A 23,523-nucleotide genomic window follows, 5' to 3' on the forward strand; every position below is an offset into this window, starting at 1 on the left:
CAGACGATGCTCTGCCTGCCTTCTACAGTCCCAGGGGGACAGCCCTCTGCTCAGGGACCTGATTCCTGTCTCCCTCACATGGTCGCCAGCCACCTGTTCAAACTGAACACCCAGTGGACTAGAATGCGACCGGCCAAGGTTGATCTGCCTCCCAGGCTGTGGTAAGCAGTAGCTATCAGGCCTCCCGTGTTTACAACAGGCAGACAGATGGCCTGGTACCGAGTGGGAGCAAAGGGTCAGGCACTGAGTCTGCGCGGGTGTGTGTCCCTGGGGAGAGCTGCGGATACCAGGCTGTGGGCCTGGGGCAGAGGCCTAAGCCAGTGCTCCCTGACACCCTGTCAAGAGGCCAACTTGGTCCAGTGTAAAGGTGGCCAAGTCTTTGAAGCCAGACAGATGAAGGTGTTCTAAATCCCACCATGCCACTTACCAGCTTTACGTCCTTGGGCAAGTGGCTTACCCGTCAGAACCTCGGTGTCCTCACCTGTAAGACGGGGACAGTCGTACCTGTTTCCCAGAGCTGCTCTGAGGAATGCCTGAGGTCATGTGTGTAAAGTTCCTGGAACACAGCAGGATCTAATACATGCTCCTCATCCCTGCTTCTCTGCTGAGGAAGAAATGTTCTTCCCTAACATTTGGTCCCAATCAGAAGATAAGAGGGTGACCAGACAGACCTGAGGGAAAACAGTAGCTTCCTCAAGGTCAATATTAGTTGCTTAATACTTGTTTGTTCACTCATTCATTCAGCAAAGATTTACTGAGCACCTACTGTGTGCTGAGCACTATAATGAACGTTTGGGAGCAATCAGACATGAAGCCTGTCCACCAACACCCCACCACCCCATATATACCCTCCCAATCCCTGCCAGACCACGCAAGGGAGAGAAAGGGGTCAGAAAGAACCATCACCCTGTCCAGAGGCCGGAGGCCACAGAACAGAGCCATTAGCCCAGTGACTCTTTGGTGCAGTTGCAGTCAGGAAGGGCAGAAGGGTCAAGTGCTGAGGAATTGCTCTATATGGAGAAAGGGATGGAGCAAAAGCCACTCCCTTAACCCCTCCCCCAGCTCCAACCCTGTGCACACCTAGTGGGTGCTTGTCAGGAAGACAGACCAGATGCTAGGGCAAGGCAGTCTGGGAGACACGGTGGATGGGGCATTTGGGGGCTAAAACAGACATGTATAACTCTGTGATCCTGGCCTGGGGAGAGAGTCCCAGTAGGAACCCAGAGCACGCTCAAAAAGCCCCCTGGAGACTAATCAATGACTTTTCTATTAAGTCAATTATAAAAGGTCTCAAAGGAGTTGGGAATGATAGGGTGTCAGACTGATGGGAGGATATAGAGGTTTCTTTGATATTTTTCTTATTCAGTTCCATCTGTAATCAGTACTGTGATCTGCATTCTCAGCTGTGTTTGGCTAAGGCACCATCTCCCTGCGGGCTGCATTATGAAGTCCGGTAACACGTCTTCCATCCTAGGCCACCCATGTGTGTTCCCTTCTGGATGTGAACTTCAGGAGGATACGGACCACAAACAACACAAGCGGAGCACCAGACACAGGACGTTAAGTCTGCGGCAAAGGGTTGGGCCTGCGAGCGTGTATTCAAATATTCCCAAATATTCCCTGTTCTCAAATATTCGCATCGCTGTAGAAGGCAGGAGGAAGTGGGACCCTGAGGGGTAGAGATCTTGGGAGCTCACTGCAGGGTTCCCAGTGCCTAGCACAGCGCCCGGCCCAGGGGAGACATTCAGTACAAGCTCACTGGATTCTGCTGAGGGGAATGGAGAACTTTCAGAGAGTCAGGCTGCTGATGGAACAGGAAAAGTGAGAAGGAGGGGGTCAAGCAGAGCACGCCCTATCTCTAGGGGTACGCACGCCAGATGCCACACGGTGGGCCATGGGAGCCTGAACTGGACAGCCATGCAGGCTTCTCTCAGCCCAGAGGTTCCTCGCGCTTGGCTCCAAGAGATAAAGGATCCCCGTTCTCCCAGGGCTTTGGGCCTCACTGCTGTCACTCTGCTTCTCGCACTACAAGCCAATGTAAGAACACACATGGTTTGGGATCAAAGCTGCTGGGAGGGTTCCCACCGCACTCCGTGCTCAGCTGCCCATGGATCCCTTGAACTGCCAGGGAGGTCTGGAAAGCGACTGCCGGCTCCGCGGTAGGGATTAGGCCCTCCGTCTACCGGAGGCTGCTTGAGGGAGAGGGGCCTCGAGGCTCCCCAGCCTGGCTGCCGGCTTGGGGCCGAGAGGACTTCTAGCTCCTCTCCTTGCAGACAAGTCAGGCTTGACCAGGCTTGAGAGTAGCAATGACCTCAACGTGCACATTCCTTTGCGCTCTCACTTAGCAGCGGCCAGTCCAGCGTCCTGAGGAGGAAATGGAAGGACTCTATGCAGCTTCCACGGGTCTTAGAAAGCGCTTCCCCCTGGCTTCACCCAGAAAACAGCCTCCAGAAAACAGCGTGAGAGCGGATCTCTCAAGTTTCTCATGAAGGCCCCTTGGGAAGAAGGCAGGGGCGAGGCCTGAAGGGGAGTGAAAATGGAAAATAGTTTGTTCACTGCAGCTTGCAAATCGGACACCCCAAAGTCAGTGCGGAAATTGGCAGGGAGCTCTGAGTGAGGGTTCATCTCATCTCTTGAATCCCAGGTAGAAATTTCATGCTGGGTGGTCAGGTCGGTTTAGTGTGTGATCAGGACACTCAGAGGCAATAATGTTAGGTAACAAGCACGAGCATGAAATGAGGATCTGACAAACGCTTAATAAAAAAAAAAATCCTGGAATTATAATGTGTTATAACTGTTTTTGCTCTGCCATGTTTACTCAAGTATTTGATCTTTCCCTCCTCCCAATCTTCTGAATTTCGAGAAGGAAATAACTTTGAAATTTTGTTTTCATAACGTATCCTCCCGCTGAGATTCCAAGGCTGTCATCAGCGTTACCTAATGCGAGACGTCTCGGGAAGCACATGGGAAGACGTCCGAAGAGCGGCTGAGGCAACAGAAGAGAGCCTGACCACATCGCCGCCATTCTGACAATAATGACTTCCTTTTTAGTTGAAAGGACAGCAATCATTTCCCTGTTGCTGCATTTCTGTACAGCAGCTCATTTGCCTATTAAAGACAACTAACCATCAAGAGAGAGAAAATGAGGAATTAGTCACCTTTATTATTAAGTGAATACACATCCAATAACCAGCCTCGACTTGAGCGAGGCAGCAAAATGGAGCGTGAGGCCTACTGAACCGGGCCTTAGGCAAAAAGGAAGCCAACTTCCAGCTACCCATGCACCTGCAGCGGTGAGCAGGGCAGGTGGCCAGCTTCCTCAGCCTCAGGTGCCTCGTCTACAAACAGGATGACGGTTTCTGCCTGGCCTGACGATTATCGTGGGAACCACTTTGGAACCCTTATATGAAATGCCTTCGTCAACTCTACTACGCCTTCTCCTAGGTGGGACATGACAAACATAAACAACAGACTGGCTCTTGGCTTATTATAAGAAGTAAAGGAACTGGTGTTTCCAACATGACAGCTGGTCCTAGATTGGAAATTAAAATTGCAGTCATTTGAAGTAATAAAGGAACGTGGAAAGTAGTGATGATGACAGTACACCTAGGACATTGGGCCTGAATGCTGCTGAAGTGCTTAAAATAAATGCATTCCTTCATTCACTGGGCACTTTTTTTAGGTGGTACCAGAGAGGCTGAAGCACAGGTCCTCTGTGTGCAGGTGAGCCCAAGGTCTAGCGAATGGGGCAGGTGTTTGCCTAACCCACACTGGGAGGAGGTCCGGGACAAAACCCCTCCGAAATAAGATGTGATGATTAGAATCCAAGAGTGCACCCCCAGAAGCAGAGTGAACCCCCCCTTAACTTGCCCTTGGGCCTCAAGTTCGCCTTTCCTTCTTGCCCAGCTGTCAGCATCCTGTGGGATCTGTGTGGCATAATCCTGTCTTTGCACTTGTCTCCCAGGTACACCTGTCATCCCCACCTGCTTGCTGTGTTGATATTTTTTTTTTGCAAGGCTGTCAGCATTTAGGTACAGGGACCAAAGGCAGTGGACGTGGTGGCTGCTGCTGCTGCTAACATCCGGCTTGAGCGCTCAGGGACCGGTCGCACGGGGAGCTACTCATGCCCACCCCGCTGGGGCGGTACTAGGGAGAGTCTGAGTGGAAGAGTCAAGTCCAAAGAACGCCTCCCGCTATTGTTGGGGAGCTGCTCCTCCCAGCTGCTCCCTGTGTCATCTGAACAAGGAGGATTAGGGTGTGCCTTGAGGTCGGCCAGGGGAATGCCCTATTTCCCCAAACGCAGCACGCAATTATCACACAGGGAGGTCACGGGGCACGCTCTTGTGAGCAAATAATGCTGCTGCTGAGACTAGGAAGCTAATGATTTATGTTGTTTCCCTCTAACCCCTTACTTTCACAAAGCCCCATTACTCAGACCTAGAACCAAAAAAGGTCCGAGTAAGCTGGGGCCTCTCTCACACACAAGCCACGATATGATGAGCTGTTTTGGGCCTTGTGCCTTCTGCACAGCGTCCCCTCCCTCCGTTTCTGAGCCTCATGGAAGCTCCCGCTCGATCCACAAGGCCCCACTCACTCATCACCCACCGCCTGACGTCTACCTAAGCGGAGCTAACTCAGTCACGGCACCAAGCCCTGAACTGCCAGAGGCAGGCTGGGCCTATCTGATGCCACAAGAAACAGGAGTTCTTATAGCAAAGGGAAAAAACAGAAGGGATGCTAGGTAGGCAATAAACAGTACCTGTCACCAAATCATTGCGTTTTATATATTCCACCCACATCCCTCCCCTTTGGGTGATCATAAGGTATTTTAACCTATTCAAGGTTTGAGAATTTTCCATATTTTATTCAATCTAAACTTTTCCACACTCATATAGCCACAAGACAGATGTTTCCTTCACCTTCTTGTAACACCTATCAAACATCCGCAGAACCTACAATCAGAAACACTAGCATGGCACATTTGAGCCTCATGACTTTCCTATGAGATAAGCATTATTATTCCTACTTCACAGATGATGAAATTGAGGGAGCAAGTGATTAAGTAAGTTGCAAAAGTTGGCCAGCCAAGAAGTAACAGAAGCTGGGATTAGAACCCAAGGCTTCTAGATCTTTTTCCAGTAAAACCAGATAGGTAAAGAAACAAAGGAACTAAGAGGAAAAAAAGACAGGTAGCTTATGTTGGTGCTACCAACAGAAGAAGCCACAGAAAGGAGAGAGAGTGAAGGAAAAGGTTCTCTTCTGCTAAGGACAGGTCTAAGTCGCAGACAAAGGGCGAAGAGCTGCACTGGTGGCCCCATCCCCGCTAAGATCTAACAGGGCGCTGGTTAAAGTGAGGAGTTCAGAGCAGTGCATCCCGTAAGTCTTTCCGTGATTTGTTTCTTTCCTTCCTTTGTTCAACCACCATGGTGTTCGTGCAACAAATTCTGACTGGGCATCAGGCTGATTCAGCCCTTGTGGATACTGCAGAGAGGACACAGCCTTTGGCCTCCAGCCGCGTCTCATCTCCCCAGGTATCCTGACCTCCAGCCACAGGAATCTGCTAGCCATTGCCCTGAACGCTCAGGCCTCTCTCGGGCTGCCATGCTTTGTGCACGCCACTCCTTCCCTGAGGAATCTTTCCTGTCTTCACTCCCTGGAAAAACCTGGCTCAACTTTCCAAGCCCAGCTACATGGCTCATCTCAGGTGCAGCCTGCCCAGATCCCCAGGGGACAGTGTGGCTGTGGAACCCCTCTGAGTCCTTTCTCATGCTGCCCCCTCCCCCACCCTACCCCTCACCCCGTGTCCTGGCTCTGTGCACTGCAGAGGAATTCTCATTCAGACCCTGTTGTCCCTGAAAGAGTGAACCAGGGAAGTCCCCACAGCATGAAGAGACATTGTCTTCCCAAGTCAACTGGACTTACCTTCCAACTCAGAGCAGAGAGAACAGGACACCACCATGAAATGATGGGGAAAGGTATGAACCAAGCCACAATCCACAGTAAGTAATTCTTATAGAAGAGAAGCCAGTGAAAAGAAGAGAGGGGGTCTGTATGCTTTTCTAATTCAAAAGCCCCTCAGACAGTATATAACCTCGATTCTGTAAAAAAAAAAGAGTACAATTGTTCCAGCTCCATTTGTCAGTGTTAGAAATTAATATTCTGACACCCTGATCTCTGAACCAGTGCTCATATCTGAGCTAGTCTAGAACATGGGGTAGTCTAGATAAACAGACCCTAAAAAAAGACTTTGTCCGAGTTTGTGTAGCCCGGCTCAAGCAGCCACCACTGACCCGAGGTGACACGCCTTCTGGCTACTGAGAGGAGGGTCTATTGTGGAGCAGGGATCACCATGGCTCCAAACCATCCAACCCCACCTCTTTGCTTCCATGTTCACCAAAGTACTTCGAGGATTAATTTCCTCTCCTTGCTAGGCTGGCCGTACAACATAACGGGAAGCATGGCCTATGGTATCAGAACTCCACAGGATTCGAAACCCAGCACCGTTTTCTTAGCGGTCTTGGGCAACGACCAATCTCTTCGAGGGCCAGCGTCCTCATCTCTGAAGTTATAACATAGAGATAAATACCAACGTTACGAGGTATTTGTGGGAAAGGATGGCATAACGCACAGGAAATGCACAGTGCGGGACACACAGCAGTCCTCCATACACAACAATTATTAGTGATATGTTTTTATTGTTACTTTCTTGAAACAGCGTCTGGGAAGTATTTTCCTATCCTATACATTTAGCTTCTACACCACGACTGTGAGAGGTCAGAGTTCACTCGACATGACCGTGAGCTTGCTAAAGTCCAGAAACACTGACTAGATGATGCTCTTGGACCTCAAAGCCTTGGGTCCATCCTCAATGTCATTACTGCCCTGGCAGACACTTCCACACCACCTGCTTCCCACTCCATTGGCTTCTGCAAATTCTGTACTGTTTTCTTTGCTTCCATGAACTGCCAAGGTCCTTTTGTGTGAACGCTTCCCCTACCAGAATGTCAGCTAATGGAGGCCGAGGCGTGTATCCTTCAGCTCGCTGCAGCTCAGCATCTGGCCCCAAAACAGTTCTACTGTGTATAGAAGGGACACATGACTTTGGCAGGAAGAGGGACTCAACGAAGGCATCGCGGATTGATTCCATGAAAGACAGTGTTTACTGGAACCAGAAGGGAAGAAAACTTTAGTCCCTTATCCGGTTTTCTCAATTCTAATGACTTGAGAGCATTCATTATTCCCACAGCGTCCTGTTTTCTCCTCTTCTGCCTGCTCCTCTTTTCAATGTTCACTTTCCCTTCTGCCTTCTATCCTCAAAGGCCCAAACTGGAAGATCTGTGAGGGGATGAGTACTGTATGGGTTGTTAGCAACTTTCTTCAACCCGGAATTCGTGGAGCAACCCTCTGGAGAGATCAGTAAGAACCCACCAACCTAGACTATCCATGAAGCACCTGAGGTTTATAAACAAAGAACAGAGAAACATGGGATTCCGTTATTAAAAGGATACAAGAGCCAATCAGAAGCAATGGGCCAGCCAGGTAGCTGCCCAGGACACCAACTGTATTCGTCAGGATGACAAATCTCAGAAATACAATGCTACAAGGTTCCTTTCTTGGTCATGGCACATATCTAACGCAGGTCAGCCGAGGGATCAGTTCTATCTAGTCATTCAATGACCCAGCCTGGCCATGGGACAAGCCGTCATGTTGTCATGCTGCTATCTTAACACACGGCTTCAGGGTTCAGCACCGCCAGGGAAGGAAGAGAGCAGGGGACTCACCCTCGATTTGAAACCCGTTGGCCAGAAATGACATGAATCACTTGCACACAGCGCACATCAGCCAGAACTAATCAACGACAGATCTATCTCACTGCAGGAAGATGGGAATGTGCGTTCCTCCTAGATGCTCATGAAGGAATGAGGAGACAAAGGCTGCACCCAGAGGTCTCCACCACAGATTTTTAAACACCACGGGAATGCATCAAAAAATAGTGGCAGTTACCTCAGGTTTCCAGTTACATAACTGGTACAATCGAACTTACTTCCACTCTTACTGAAACAGAGAGCACCCTCAATTGGAAATTTTACAACCACTGCTCATGGGGTCACCCCATCTCTGTTGGTTAGTTTTATTCTGGAGGTTGCTCAGCACAACAACGGTCAGGCCACCAACCCTGCGACCAGCCAGCTGACGGTTCGCGGAAGCCAGAGAAAAATCTGAAAGCCAGTCATACCTGGGGTCATCCCAGTTACTGGCAAAAAGTGGTTTTGTGTAATGTTTACATTTTAATCCCTTTAAGAGGCTTCCCAAGAAGTTGTATGGCTCAAAAATCATACAAAAAAAGCTGCAGAGAGAATGAGAATAAGAAACAGAAAAGTGGGAAATGTTCGCTGAAAGACAAACCAGGAAAAGCAATTTTTAACCTCCTTTTGAGTGAGACTGTGCAACTGTATTCTTGGAAGTTATCTTTATTCTTCTGAGTGTGACTTACACGATCCAATTATGAGTGATGGGAAAACTATGAACTGGACAGCTATGCCAAATACATTCAAATGTTATATTAGCATCAATCCATGTAATGTATTCCTCATCTGAAGTTTAAACATAAAAGAGAAAGAAATTCAGTTTAATAGAAAATCAGTTTCTCTCCTCTCCCATGAAAATAAATAGTGAGCAAATATATTTTAAACACTGATATGAGCAAATGCCAAATTAGCTGCATGAGGCACCACCCACATCTCAACCGAGGCCTGGGCAGAATATAGCTTAGACAGAATCAGAGCCAACTCTATGTTTCTACAGGTAAAAGGAGGCATCTTGATGTAGACAAAGACATTAAACTTGGATACAACAGTATATGAGTAGTGGCATGGCACGTTACTAATCAATTTAGAAAATCTATTTAGACTAGCAAATGGCAATAATAATGATTACCTTGTAGAATTATTTGGTAAGATAAATAAGCTACCACATATATACAGAGGATGCAAAAAATGTATGCACATTTTAAGAAAGGAAAAAACTATTAAAATTGTAATACTCAATATATACCAATAACAAAAGATCAATACAGGTTACATTTGACTTCTGCAATAACCAGAGGTGCTCAAAGAGGTTACCATCAGCATCTAGACACTTCTGAAGACGGCAAACTACTGCTTGAGCAACATTGACCAAAGTGTTCACTTGTATACTTTTGACACCCCTGGTATAAACCAGAGATGCAAAAAAAATGTACTCATTTTAAGAGCTGTTATCTATGTATTACTTTTCGAAGTTGAATTGAATTACGGTAGCAATGTGTAGTATGACAGTCACTCAAAAGATGGCGTTAATCAAATGAATGCTAGCATTGTTCATTGTATTACAATTTTAATACAGTTTTTTCCATTCTTAAAATGTATATACATTTTTTTGGCACCCTCTCTCTCTATATATCTGACAACAGTGTCTAGCATGAGCCTGCTTGGTAGATAATAGGTCTCCAGTGCCTAGTCTAAGTTGATTAATGACAGTTTTATCAAGCAGAAGACTTGAACTTGAGCTAGGCAACATCAAAATGAAGTGGGTCAATTCAACAAAACGTGCCTCAGCTTTCCTGTCTCCAAAATAGGGATAATAACACCTGTTTCTGCCTTCATAACAGAGCCAGAGAGGTGATTGAGATACAGCAGAAGAGAGACCTTTGAGCTCTTAGAAAAGAGGCACTAGAGAAATCCAAAATATTGTTACTTATCTTTGCTGAGTAATACCAGGGGATTTTCCCCACCAGGAAACAGCACTCTGCTCCTGAGAATGCACATTGCCATATCAAGCAAACGCTACATTGTTGACCTACTTGCCAATGTCAAACAGAATCTTGGCAATGCTTTTAGTTAATCGAGTTCATCACTATGCTTAAGGACACAGCGTCAGGTGAACAGGAAAATACCGAGAAGGCCTCCTGCATTCTGCATGTGGGAGTGATTGAACGGGTTTGGGTGCTGATTCGTCAGCAACAAAAAAGAATCAAACCAAACCTTCCTGTTCGTTTTCGTGCTGTTCTGACATGGCCGGGATTTCCCACTTTCTGTGCCACCGTCCAATGGCAGAGCCCTGCTCTACCAGGGAACACATATCCAAGGCCGCTCTTCCTGGTGAATTCCTATTTGACATTTGACCAACAAGCATTCCAACAGCTACCCTTTTAGAGCCAACAAATGAGATGTCACGCAAATAAAAACCAGCATTTTTACTTCCACAATGGGAGAAAAACATCCATGAAAACTTGGGTATGAACTGGTTTAGAGCCCACTCTGACAAAGGGGGGAAAATGTGTTTTCACATTTGCACAAATGTTAGTAAACTCTCACAAAGGCCCACGGCCTAAAGAGGCAGCTCATAAAACCTGCTTACAAACCTTCTCCATAAAACAACATTATTTCTCTGGGACCAAGCCCTCCTGAAAATACCTTGCCAGATCCTGCTGGAATTTGGAACAGTGAGCACACCACTGGGGAACACATGAGTCCCTGTCTTCAAAGAAACTGAAGCCTTGGAGCATGCACTGTTTCATTAATCCTCCTGACGTATCCATAAGGAAGTCAAAAGCAATCATTATTTTTTTACCCATTCTGCAGATTTTATGGATTCCAGCATTTGCCTGGAGTTAACAGGACATGTTTGTGGCAGAGCCCCGACTCCTGGGAAACTAGGACTTTCTGTCATTATATGGTCACTTATTCACATGCTAAGCAAACATTCACTGAACACTGGCTCCATGCTAGGCACTGAGCCAGGTGCCAGGACAGGGAAGGAGAGGTCCTGCCCCAGAGAAATTTACAGCCTAGGAGGGGAGATACAAGATAATTACAGAAGATACAAGAACCACAGACAACATAACTGAGTAGTTAGGAGCGTGCCAGGCACAAGGGAGACCTGGGTTCAAATTCCCGCTCAGCCTCAAACATGCAGTTTTCCATAGCACTTATCTCCCTCTAGCATACTGTATAATGTACCTGTTTAATGGTTATGCGTGTGCACACACATATAGCGCTAGAATATAATTTCTATGAGGACGGGGGTTCTTCTTTGCTGTCTGTTCAGGGATGTGTCTACAGGGCCAACAACAGTGCCTGACATGTACTAGGTGTTGTAGAAACATCTGTTGAATGAATTCGCTATATTGTCCCTAAGAAATTTACTCACCCTCTTTGCGCTTCAGTTTCCTCATCCATAATATATAGGTGTCAAGAGGAATGGATACGATATACAAGTGCTCAGAACAGAGCCTAGACCACAAAAAGAAAAAAACAAAGGAAATGGCCGTAACTGTTAAATATTGGTGATACAGTGGTCTCTGGTGCTAAGGGAGCGTGAAGATGCATTAACAATCTCTTGGGGATATCAGGGGAGCCTAAAATGTTGAGTCCTGAGAAATGAGTGGTAGAATGTTGCTAGAAAAAAGGGTAAAAAAAGGAAAAGAAAAAGAGCTCAAGTCAGCAAGAAAGACAAGACCAAGGCTGAGAAGCCTTCACTGGAAGCTCCCTAGCATTCTAAAACTCCATATTCTGTTTTTGTTCACAGCCCTTCGTCCCTGCAGCCCCCAAAGACTTCTGCACGTCAGAGGGACCTTCTCCTGGACCGCTTTCAGGGCCAGCAGAGAGCGAAAGTCCCCTATTTCCTCCTACACAAAGGCCTCTCCTTCGGGGCCCTGCCATGGGCTCGATTCCGTGTGCTCAGTACAAATCCACTGAGCTGAGACTGGCCACAGAGTGACTACAACTAGTAAAACAAGAGGCTTTCCGCGGGATGACACAACCTCTGATTCAGTCTGCCCTGACAAAGCTGGAGATTAAGTTTCCTTGCCTAAAGCTGCGAGGAGAAACATGACACCCTTTACTGGCTAGAGTGGAACACGCTTTATTAACCCGGCTTTAATTATATTCCATTTTGAGATTCAATAGTTTCGATTGCAACACCACATGAAACCAGGGTGAGTTGCACCTCATGGGACTCCGGCCACAAACGAGATCGGGAAAGTGCCTCCAAGGCAGTGACCCGCTTCTGCCAGCCAGCCTGCAGTGAGCAGCCTGGAGCCCGTGCCCAGCTCTGGGGGAGCCCCCGAGGTGGCCAAATCAGGGCAGGGCTGAGGCGGCCGTCAGCTAGGTAACGTGAATTGGTCTCTGTTTATGAAAGAAATGATGTCTCACTGTGAAAAGTAAGAAGGAAATGTGGAAAGATTTACACACAGCCTAAACTTGCCAGGGAAGCAGTAAACTCAACCATAACCACAAAGATGAAGCTCTTTTTCATCTGATCATGGCAATTCCTGTCTTCTTCTTGCCCTCAGTTCTAGGAAGAGGCAGAAAATGACCTTTTACTTTTCAGTAGACAGATTATAATCAACCTGATCTGAGGCAAGGGAGGTAATCTTGCATTACTTATTTTTTTGAGGTCAAATTTTCTCCAAAGTATTTTGCCTGCCATCTTGCATTTTTCAAACAAAGTGCACTGATTGGTCCATATTCTGAATGTCCCTTTGCACACACCTGCACCCACTCAACTAGGCAGCTGATTGGTCCAAGGGCTGAGTGTCTCCACTGTAATACTATAATAATAGCTGCAAATTATTGAGCATTTACTAGGTACTAGGAATTACGTTAAGGGTTTTATATGAATTAGCTCATTAAATCTTCACAATAGGTTTATGAGGTGGACATACGCATTTCAATTTTCTAGTTCCCACAATCAGAAAAGGGCAGACGTACAGCTCACACCCAAATTTATATGAAGTCCAAGCCAACACCATTACTGCTACACTCTGTCTCCAACTGGATTGCAGGATATGAGAAGACGGGGAGCATGCCTGAGTCACCTGGGTCCTCCAGTGCCTAGAGGAAGCCCTGATACACAGGTCTCGGTGATGTTTGGTTAATTCGTTAATTAATTAATTAATTATTGGGCAATTTTTTAAAATCTTAAACTGGAAACAAAGGGGCTAGTTGGAAGTCAGCTCTTACAGTAATAAGCACAGTGGATTTGAGGCAGTCACCATCCCATGGGCCTTAGTGTTCCCGCTTGAACAATGAAGCAGTTGGACCAGATGACCTCTGATGGCATTGGATTCAGGGTCTTGCCCCAAGTTCACCTGGCCAGCCAGCATCCAAAGCCTGCATCGGAATCCTATCAGCGTCCCTGTCTCCCACCCTACACTCAAATCCACATTCACAGAGATGGGCCCCGAGCCTGACAGCACCTTGGCCTGAGCCCTGGTGAGTCATTCATGGGGCTAGGCAGGTATGTAGGTGTGCACATGACTTACTGTGAAAATCACAAAGCTGGCGGCTAGCTACAGCGAGAAAAGTTAGCACAAGCAGGAACCAGGGTTCTCTTTAATCTCTCAAATGGGAAGGGTGAGCCCAAGGGGTACTCTCCCCTCAATCAGGGAGATATGCAAATGTTGACAGAACCTACCTGAACACAGGTGGGATGTTTGACATTAAAGCATTGTCATGTAATCATGGTCACAAATACATTCAGGTCATTTTGCCACGTTCAGAAAATTGCTTTTTTTAGTGCTTACCCTGTAGCAAGTACAACATGAGAGAAAGAGACTACAAAAAGGAAAAAAATTAATTATTCTTACCTCAAGAGCCCACAATCTTGTAAGATTTAACTATTATCCATGTTGGACTCACAGGAGTGAACAAAGTACTAATTCTGACAGGATAATGGGAAAGGAGGAAGGGTGGCTGGAAGCTGGGGCTAGTTTCCTAAAGGACATGACATTTGATTTAAACTGTGATAAGGGAATGGGCTTTGGCAGGTGGAAGTGAAGGAAGAATATTTTACCAAAGGCACATGATTATCCAGTGTTGCTTGTCTCTCCATGACATGTGCATATGTACACACACACGGGTTATCCATATTCAGGATGTCCCTCTGCACACACCTGCACCCACTCAACTAGGTTTCTGTGGGCCCAACCCTGGGAGTGCTCACTAGCCATTAGGACAACTGGTCACCCGTCTCAGAATGGCAAGATTGAAACACGTGTCTCTGTTGAGTACAATTTAAACCATATGCTTCTGCTTGATTTCTGCCTAGTTCATCAAAATTGTCTTTCACATGTGAGTTTGGATAGCAAGAAGCCTTCCAAGATCTTTTTTTTTTCTTTTCTTTTGACATGTAGGAAGTTGTCTTTTTCCAAAGGGAAACATATTGAGATCACAAAAGATTCCAGGCTGCTCTTGGAAGGAATTAGATGTGTTTAGATTCACACACAAAGTCTGAGAAAGTAGAAATTCTTCCAAGCTGGGTTTATTGGTTCTGCACAGCCCCAAAGTGCTCTGCGTTTTCCTCTCTTTTAGCACTGACCATAAAACTTAATGTGAATATATAATTTCATAATGTAATACAGGGCCCTCGTGCAGGGGTCAGCACATGAAAGCCTGTGGGCCAAATGTGGCTGGCCACCTGTTTATGTATGACGTGCAAGTTAAGACTGGTTTGTACATTTTTAAATAATTGAAAAAAAAATAAAATACGATTTTGTGATATGTGAAAACTATACAAAATCCAAATTTCACTGTTCCTCAATAAAGTTTTATTAGAACCTAGCCATGCTCATTTACTTACATGTGTCTGTGGACACTTTGGCACCACAGTGGCAGAGGTGAGTAGTTGTAACACAGCTTATATGACCCGCAGAACCTAAAATATTTACTGCTTGCCCCTTTCCAGAAAATGTTTGTCAGCACCTGCTCTAAAGTAAAAGGATGCTCACACTGAGCCGGATGCTAAGACTTTCTTTTACAGGTACGGATGCTGAAATATTCAAAATCAACTTAAAGTTCTCAGTAGTTTTTATCTTTCAGGAGCCAAAGGATTGAATTTACCTTTGGGCCACACTCCCCTTTGTCCTTTGTTCTTGAAAAATGAATCCAGTGGGCCCTTAATTACCCAGATGTAAAGAAATATAACCTGCCATTATATTTGAGAAAAAATGAACTCACCATTAATCTGAAAGTAAATGTTTATACTAAGAAGTAAAGAATTCTTTTTGGTATATAAGTTAGATGTTTGTTTAGGCATAGCTCTGTCTCTGCAGACTTCATAGCGTCTCTAGAGAAAGCATTTCTTTAGTTTTAATCTTCCCTAAGATTGTATATTATTGCTTGTTCTTAGGGAAGAGTGTGTGTGTGTGTGTGTGTGTGTGTGTGTGTGTGTGTGTGTTTCCTAGAATTTTTTCACATGAGACCGAAAGTACAGACCTGAAAGACTTTGGGAAAAATCGGAAAGACTCTGCCTTTACTTTAAGCTGGAGTTGAGATCACACTGGCTATGTTTAAGTCATCTTGAACTGAACTATGATGTTATTTAAGATGAACAGCAACTTAGACTTTGTGAGATGATGATGAAATTGCATTCAGATGTGATGGTCTTTCTGAGATAATGGGCCCACGGGCATAGTTTCCCCTGAAAAGAATGGACATTCTTCTGTACATTATCCTCAAGAGAAGGAAAACATATGAGGACTAAGGTGGCAAGCCTGGTAGGTGAGAGGAGGAGCACAGGGGACTAAAACTCTTCTCTTACTCTGAGCCTTCATGAGATAAGGTCTAGACTCTGGTGAGGGATATTTACTGCAGGTCAGAGAGGCTCCCATAGCAAAAGGAGCGTGGTCTCCTTGAGATAAGTACAACGGGCAATGACCATTCAGAGGCCTGCGGAGAGTGAGTCTGGACCTGTGATCCTTGAAAGCAGGCACAGGAAACAGCAGTTTTTGAATATTTTCTACTTGTACTTACCTTCTATAATCCCCAACTTTCAATAAAGTTGTGTTCCAATTTACAACCTAGGTTCAAGCACATGGTGACAAGGAGAAAATCCTACTCCATATTTGGGTGAAATAAGAAAGAGGGGGGAGTAGGGCCCTCTCCTGAGACCAAGCAGCACAGCAGCGATAATGAGCTGAGGATAGCCACACCCCATGGGGCAGTGACTGGCAACAACAGAAGCGCCACAGCATGACAAAGAGCTGATAATAGGTCTACACTAGGGGCCTATTTAGTTACACACTTAAGCCCGTCTCCAAAGGAGACTCAGAACAACTGAGGATGCTTCAAGGAAGACACACTTTGGTCATCAAGGCTGACAAAGGCTCAAGCCAATGGTAAAGGTGTTCATGGGATGTGCTCTCATTTTAAAGCCATAGGTTGAAGAGGCCTGGCCATGCTAGTTACTTCTTCTGACAGCCTCCCCCAAACCGTAAGCTCCTTAAGAGTGGGTAATCTTTCCACCCCCATCGTTATAATTCCAGACCAGAAGTAGAATTTGAATACAATAAATTATCCAATAGAAAGGTGTGGGGGTTATTCCCATGCATTCTTATTACAAAGAGCGCCCCCACCCCCCACCCCCCACTCAATCAAGCTCAGAGACTTGCTTTCACATAGTCATGTAAGTTCTTTAGACAAATCATCTTATAGCTATTCTACTGAGAAAAAGATACTTCTGCCTATAAAACTTATCTTGAGAAATCTGCTAGAACAAAAGTGAATAATTTCTACTGGCATGTAGTCATATCTAGGAGAACATCTGAATTACCCAGGAAGTATTAAGGATTACAAACAAAATAGTTCACAAATACGACCTGTCTGCTTATGACTATTAAATTGATTGTGTTGAGATTTTTTTCAGATTTGAGTTCTATCAACACCCAACAGATTAACCATTAAAAGCAATAGCTAATAACTTTTAGCTAGGTAGATATAGCTTACATACTGAACACTGAAGCACAGAAATGTTCAAGTGGTCAAGGTTACACAGACCATCTAGCCCAACAAAAAGCTCATGCCCTGCTGCTCCCCTTTTCCATGCCTATGGTAGACATCAACCAGCCCTCTTTCCTGCTGGACATGACCATGACTTCATAATCCCTTTCAGCAGGGCCCTCTGAGTCACACATGTCAGGCAGTAGCACACCGAAAGAGCCAAAACTTGGTTATAGAAGGATAAAAATTTTTTAGATATTTCAATAGTTTGTGGCCTTCCAAAGTGTCATAGTATATAAAGAGATATACAGTATAACTGTGGCATTAAAATTTCATGGGTGTTTGGAGTGACTAAGTAAAAAAAAAGTCTGAAAAGACTCCTTATGCGGTTAAGAACCTCCACTCAGGGCAATCACTATCAACCCCCTGAAGTTGGCACATAAAAAGAAAGCTTTCTGCCATCCTGGATAGCCCAAGCATCCATTTTACATGTGGGGAAAGTGAGTCTCAGACAGGTGAAGTGAATTGTCCCAGATGAAATACATAAAAATAGGCCAAGCCAAGTCTTAAATGCTGACTTTCAATTAAGTTCCCAGTTCACTTTACAAGGTATCATGTCATCATTACCAAAAGAGAACTTACTTTCTAATCTCTTTGGTTAAAACTACATTGTTTATAAAGTAGACAGAAAGGAATAATACAAAATATTAAAGGAAAACTAAATTATTCATTCACAGAAATAAATAGGGTAGGGAAAACAGCACCCCACTGATGCAGAATACCTGTGACACCTGACTGAGCATCTACTGTGATCACGGACCTGGGCCATGTCCCAGGTTCCACGCGAAAGTAGGCCAGATAGTTTTGAAGATCTCCTTGTTCTGTCATGCTGTGTGGATCCCCATCTTATGTGTACATCAGTGACTTGAGGGAATTGCAAAGAAAAAAAATACACACACACACACACACACACACACACACAATCATTCCCTAATCACTCAAATTATTCAACATCAAAAGGAGGCTAAACTCCTCATTAATTGCTTGATTGTGACATGGATATTGTTTTTTCTAAGTCACCCTTGAAACAGCCCACATGGACCAGACCACTTTGACGAACGGTTCTACAACAGTAAAAATCCCAGGGAAACTCTGCCAAGGCCAAAGCTACAGACTCTCCATTCAGAGCATCATCCATTGTGGCCAGAGTGGTTGCTGCCAAAACCCTCTACATCAGCGGTTCTCAACTTGTGGATCGCGACCCCTTTGGGGGTCAAATGACCCTTTCACAGGGGTCGCCTAAGACCATCGGAAAACAAAAAGATATTTACATTACGATTCATAACAGTTGCAAAATTAGTTATAGAGTAGCAATGAAAACAATTTTATGGTTGGGGGTCACCACAACATGAGGAACTGTTTTAAGGGGTGGCGGCATTAGGAAGGTGGAGAACCGCTGCTCTACATGAACAAGGAGAGTTAACGTACAGAACTTGCATGGAATAACTTAAGCGAATACTGGCTCCCCCAAGGAGACATCTGTATTGACATCTTACTCTCTCCTTTCTCATCTTTCCTCATTGTTACCAGAGTGACCTTTCTAAAAATGCACGTCTGAGCATGTCATTCCCCTGCTTACATATTCTGGATGGCTCCCTACTGTCTACAGGACCAGTCTAAACTCCACGGCAAGGCACACAAAGATCGTCTCACGTTGGCTTGGGTCTGCCACTCCTGCCTCCTTTTCTAATACCTCCCTACTCACTCCATCCACCTCTCCCCTTTTGGCTCTACACTTTGGCCAAACTGGAAGCACTAGTTGCTTCTCAAGATAACCATGTCTTCTCCTACCACTGTTTCTTTGTAGAAGCTGTACTCCTTCTAAGAGATCTATAGCTGATAAACCCTTATCCTTCAATACCCAGCTCAGGTATCACCGCATATTTGGAACCTTCCCTCATCCACCCTCAGGCAAAGCTGATGACATATATCTCATATTGGAGAACTTGAAGTTCATACCATTGCTAATGCTAATAAGACCACAAACTTCCTTCATGGGTAAGACAGCGTCTTATTCATCTTTGCATGGTCAGCACATAGGTGTTCTTTAGACGTTACTGAGTGGATAAATAGATAAATATTGATTTATGAAACTGAACTAGCAGAACTGCTACTGATATCCATGTGTCTACCAGAACTACCCAACTTACTGCCAACGTTTACTCCTTAATTATGAAACCGTAGTGATTCTGCAGTATTTCGCATAGGGTGGAACACAATAATTGTTTAATTATGTGTGAGAGAATTCTATGTGGACAAAATATTAAATACTGACATGCATGTAGGGAAAGTTATTCCTTTTTCAATTCTATTTCAGTCCTTCTGATGATATAGAAGAGGAAGTCTCTGTTTGATGCCGCATGACGTCAACACCTCTCTAAAAACATGCTAAAATGTCCCTTTTTAACAAAGAGAGAGCAGGACTTAGGCTCAGGGACTTCAATGGGAATCAATATTTAGCCTACCTAAACTATAAGGATACTGCTTCCTTCTCAATTTTTATTTTTATGGTTACTTTGCAATTACAGAAATCAGTATTCGTTTTTTATTTACTGAAGCAATATAAAATTTTCTTTTTAAATATATTTATTTTCTTTAAGTTTAAAAATGAGTCAGGTTAAAGAAAAGCAATCAGGAAATATCATTACAGGCATGTGTGAGTACTGAAAAAGATAGTGACCACCTAGAGGGGATAAAGCCTTAGAAGGCAAAAGATGTGAGGAATTCACAAGTCCTCTGCTTTGGGGTATGTTATTAACTCTTTTATTTTATTTTTTTATTTACTGGGGTGACATTGGTGAGTAAACTTATGTAGGTGTCAAGCGTACATTTCTATGATACATCATCTATACATTGCATTGTGTGCTCACCACCCAGAGTCAGTTCTCCGTCCATCACCATATATTTAAGAAACAACCAGCCTCAACACTGTACCCCATTCCTTCCCACCCTGCCTCACCCAGGGTGATTGAAATTGAACTTTACTGAGTTCTAGTTCGTGTGCATGGATTTAAGCCTCCTCATTCCCAAATTCCTGTTAAAGTGACCAAGGACACTTTAAAAATAAGAAAATATCTCAGGAATGGGGTCATTAATTGATCAAAATGTATGAGGAACTTCTGCCAGATGTAGAGCACATAAGGCCATTGGAGGAAACTGCTGACCAGCCTAGCCCACCACCCAAGACAAGCAAAGGAGAAGGCCACAGAACTGTAACAATATCGGCCCCCACACTGGGCACCAGGGGCAAGGGGGCCCATTAGGTTGGGGTGCAGAAGGGAGGGAAGTACCAACCTCAAACCCACACATGACTTCTGAGAACTACAACAGTCCAGGCAATCGAGATGGGGCTGAGGTTGTGGACGAGGGGCCTGTTGGGAGTCACCAGATTCATTTCTGACCTCCAGCCACACACAAAGAAGACAAAATATGAAGCAAAGAAGTAACTGTACTTCTTTGCTTAGTGTTTTATCTTTCCCAAGTAACTGGACCTCAAATTTAACAAAATAATACTATAAGAATATAACCATTTCTTCCATATACCTTTTCCAGAAAACGTCAACAAGGAATCTATAAATCTACAGAACCTGTAAGCTCTATACCCACCTCAACCCCAGACCCTAGAGAAGCTCTATAAGACTTTTGAATTCGTGCAAAGTTTAATATGTGACACCAGCAGAACTGGTCTGCCCAAAAAGCCAATGATATTTGAAGCTCTGTCACTAGAGACAGAGTGTTAAAAGAAGATGGGAGGTAGGCGAGTTGGCTCTGCTTTGCATAGATCAGGCCTCACTTCTGGTCATTCAGTCTGCTGAATTCTAAATCCATACATACAACAAAAAAAATTTTTTTTAAATTATGTGTCTGCAATTCCTCCCATTCACCTCACCGTTCCCCACCCCAATAACAAAGAATTCAGCCTAAGATGGGGGAGAAGACGAGAAATGAAGAGAGCCTGCCTGGGCTGATTTGGGGATCTGCCTCTGAATTTAAATAGAGGAAGAGGAAAGACTAAAGTGGAAGCAGAGAGAAATAGGGAAAGATGGAAAATATGAATTTCATGGTTTTCTGTGAGTCAAGAAATGAACCCTTTGGGGTTTTCAAATAACTTCATTAAAGATCTCAATTTCTTCTCCATCACTTTTGGTTGTTGACAAGGGCTTCTGTGAGTGTGACATGAGCCCTCGTGTACTTCAAAAGGGCAAACTGAAGGGTGTTCAAAGAAGGGTGGCTCAACTGGTAAAAGTCCTGAGGTGGTGTTACAGGAAGAAAAGCTTAAAGAAAATGAGCTATTTATCTAAAATAACACAAGACTTAGGGGTATAAGCTGAAGGGACTTATTTGTTATATGTGGCCCTGAAAGGTACAATTGAAACAATCTGCAGAAACTACGGCAGAGACAAAAATCTGTTCACTATTAGGAGAAATTTCTTTTCTAACTAACAGTGCTGTGTAAAAATGAATGGGCTTCCTAGACTGGAAAGAGGAGGAGGGAGGAGTTGGGGGTTGCCTGTCAAAGGACGTGCCCCAACTTAGTTTGGAGAGCCACTTCGCTGGGACAATTCACACAAGAGGGAGCAGGCGATGGGCCTTGGTTTAATGATCCTCCTGACAGATACAAAAATTAGGATAAAGAGAGAGGGGAAAGTACCTAAATATTAAAAAACCCAAAGGTTTCAGGACAATAGATACCCAACACCAACCTTCAGATGCCAAGAGCATTTTTCCAAACAGAGTCCTCAAAACGCATTCTCTTTGGCTAAATCAAAGATGCTCCTCCCTGTTCTTGCTAAAGAAAAATAAGCCAATGGCAACTCTCCTTGGACTGTCTTTCCAATTTGGCTGCTTTAGGGCTTTGTCCCAGACATGGTTTGTCTTCTCCATGGTGATGCTTGCAATTCCATAGCCTGCTATACTCTGGCCTGAGAAAGGTCTGAGCCTTGCCTGGTAGGCCTGGGCTGCAGCTGAGAAATCGTAATCTCACCCTGGATTAAATACAGACTCACAAAGGACAAACTTTCCTCTCACAAAGGTTCCTCTCTCAGCAGTCTCATTTCAAATGGAGAGTAAGCCTGAGCCAAACTCAAAGAATCCCTAAGAAACAGCAGCCGAAATCTCCCAGAAGAGACTGCAGGCAGGCACTGGGTCTTCTCCATCCCTGGACTCACTCAGGCAAGAGTTGGCCGAGCATGAATGACTCAGAAGACATTTCTGTGCCTGTGAACAAAGCCCAGGCCTCTGGGCTGCGTTATCGGCCTATCACATTCACACGAGAGCCAACAGGTGAGCTGCTCTAACTAGAACATCAGATTGCTTTCTGGCCAGAATTTCTGCAGAGTCCGCTCCTCACAGGGAAAGGCAAGAAATCTGAGTGAGCAACAGCAGCAACCACAATGAATCAACAATAGGATGAGTAAACATGCACCTGAGCACCCAGTACACCCTTGGCTCTGGGTGGGCTCTGGGAACTCCTAGATGGAGGAGCAATGGCCTCTGCTCTTGAGACGCTCACAGTGCAGATACACAACCTCAAATGAGAATATGATGTGGTGATGCCATCGTGGAGATGGGCTCGTTGCAGGAGCACAGAGAAGAGAGCAGTACATTCTTCATGGGGAGTTCTCATGGACATTGTGTCATCTGCACTAGAGCTACCAGGTTGATCAAAACGGAAATGGGACACTAGTCAGAGGAAAACACAGGAGCAAAGACATGAAGGCGAGACATGCGCCGTGCTTATTTGGGGTAATGAATGATTTGAGGTTCACTTACAGAATTAAATAGAAATAAAACTTCTATAGGGGATAAGCCCCAAGCTAAAAGTGTTTGGGGAGGAAGACCTAACTCCTTCTATTGATGTAATACCAGTGAAAACTGATTGTCCCGAAGATATAAATTTGGTTTTAGAGCAAATTATATACATCTATCCATGCCTATATAAATACGCAAGGGAAGTGAATAAGACAGGAAATAAATGTCTTCTCTTGGTGAGATTTTTTTTTTTTTTAAGGAGGACACAGTTCACAGTGGCCCATGCGGGGATTGAACCAGCAACCTTGGTGTTATCAGCACCATGCTCTAACCAACTGAGCTAACTGGCCACCCCCTGGTGAGGTTTTTAAAAAGGTATTAGCTGGGCAGAGACTTCCACTGTGCATATGAGTTAGTAAAAATGGTGGAGTTGAACAGAAGAGGCTCTGAAAATGCTGGCAAAGTAGACAGGTCAGGCTGTTACACAGCAACATGAGTTCTTTTGCTCTCTACAGGAACACTGAATAAATACATGAGAGATAACTATCCATCAAAATTCAGCTTCCTCACTTCCCCTTTGACCACGTTTTGGATGAAGATATAGCCACTTATGCTTCAGGCCAACAGGCTCACTGGCTTCTGTCCAGGATAAACACTGTCAGTAAAACTATCCCTTCCCAGCCTCCCAGGAGACTGCTGAGAGGGGCTACCAGCATTCCCTCACTTTTTCTCCTCATGACGCTTAGAAAGGAAATCACATCACAGGTCACCAAATGAGCTGTCATGGACTCGGTCAAAGGAAACACCATAAACAGAATAATCTATTTCATAAGACACAGGGGGCGCTGCTCTCTTGTTTTATCAACAGTTTTACCTGAGGGGCAACTGGATGAACTTTCATTTCTTTATACAGTAATGCCTTGGTTTGAGAGTATAATTCATTCCGGAAACA

General features: G+C 44.8%; 1 non-coding gene across 1 annotated transcript; it reads right to left on the reverse strand.

The window, feature by feature from the left end:
* Positions 1 to 22,847: 22,847 nt before the first annotated feature.
* On the reverse strand, positions 22,848 to 22,921 carry TRNAI-GAU (transfer RNA isoleucine (anticodon GAU)). The gene has a single exon. It is a non-coding gene; the product is annotated as a tRNA-Ile (tRNA).
* Between the last annotated feature and the right edge of the window lie 602 nt (positions 22,922 to 23,523).

The sequence above is a fragment of the Hipposideros armiger genome, unplaced genomic scaffold (assembly GCF_001890085.2).
Source record: "Hipposideros armiger isolate ML-2016 unplaced genomic scaffold, ASM189008v1 scaffold_24, whole genome shotgun sequence".
NCBI classification, from domain to species: Eukaryota; Metazoa; Chordata; class Mammalia; order Chiroptera; family Hipposideridae; genus Hipposideros; species Hipposideros armiger.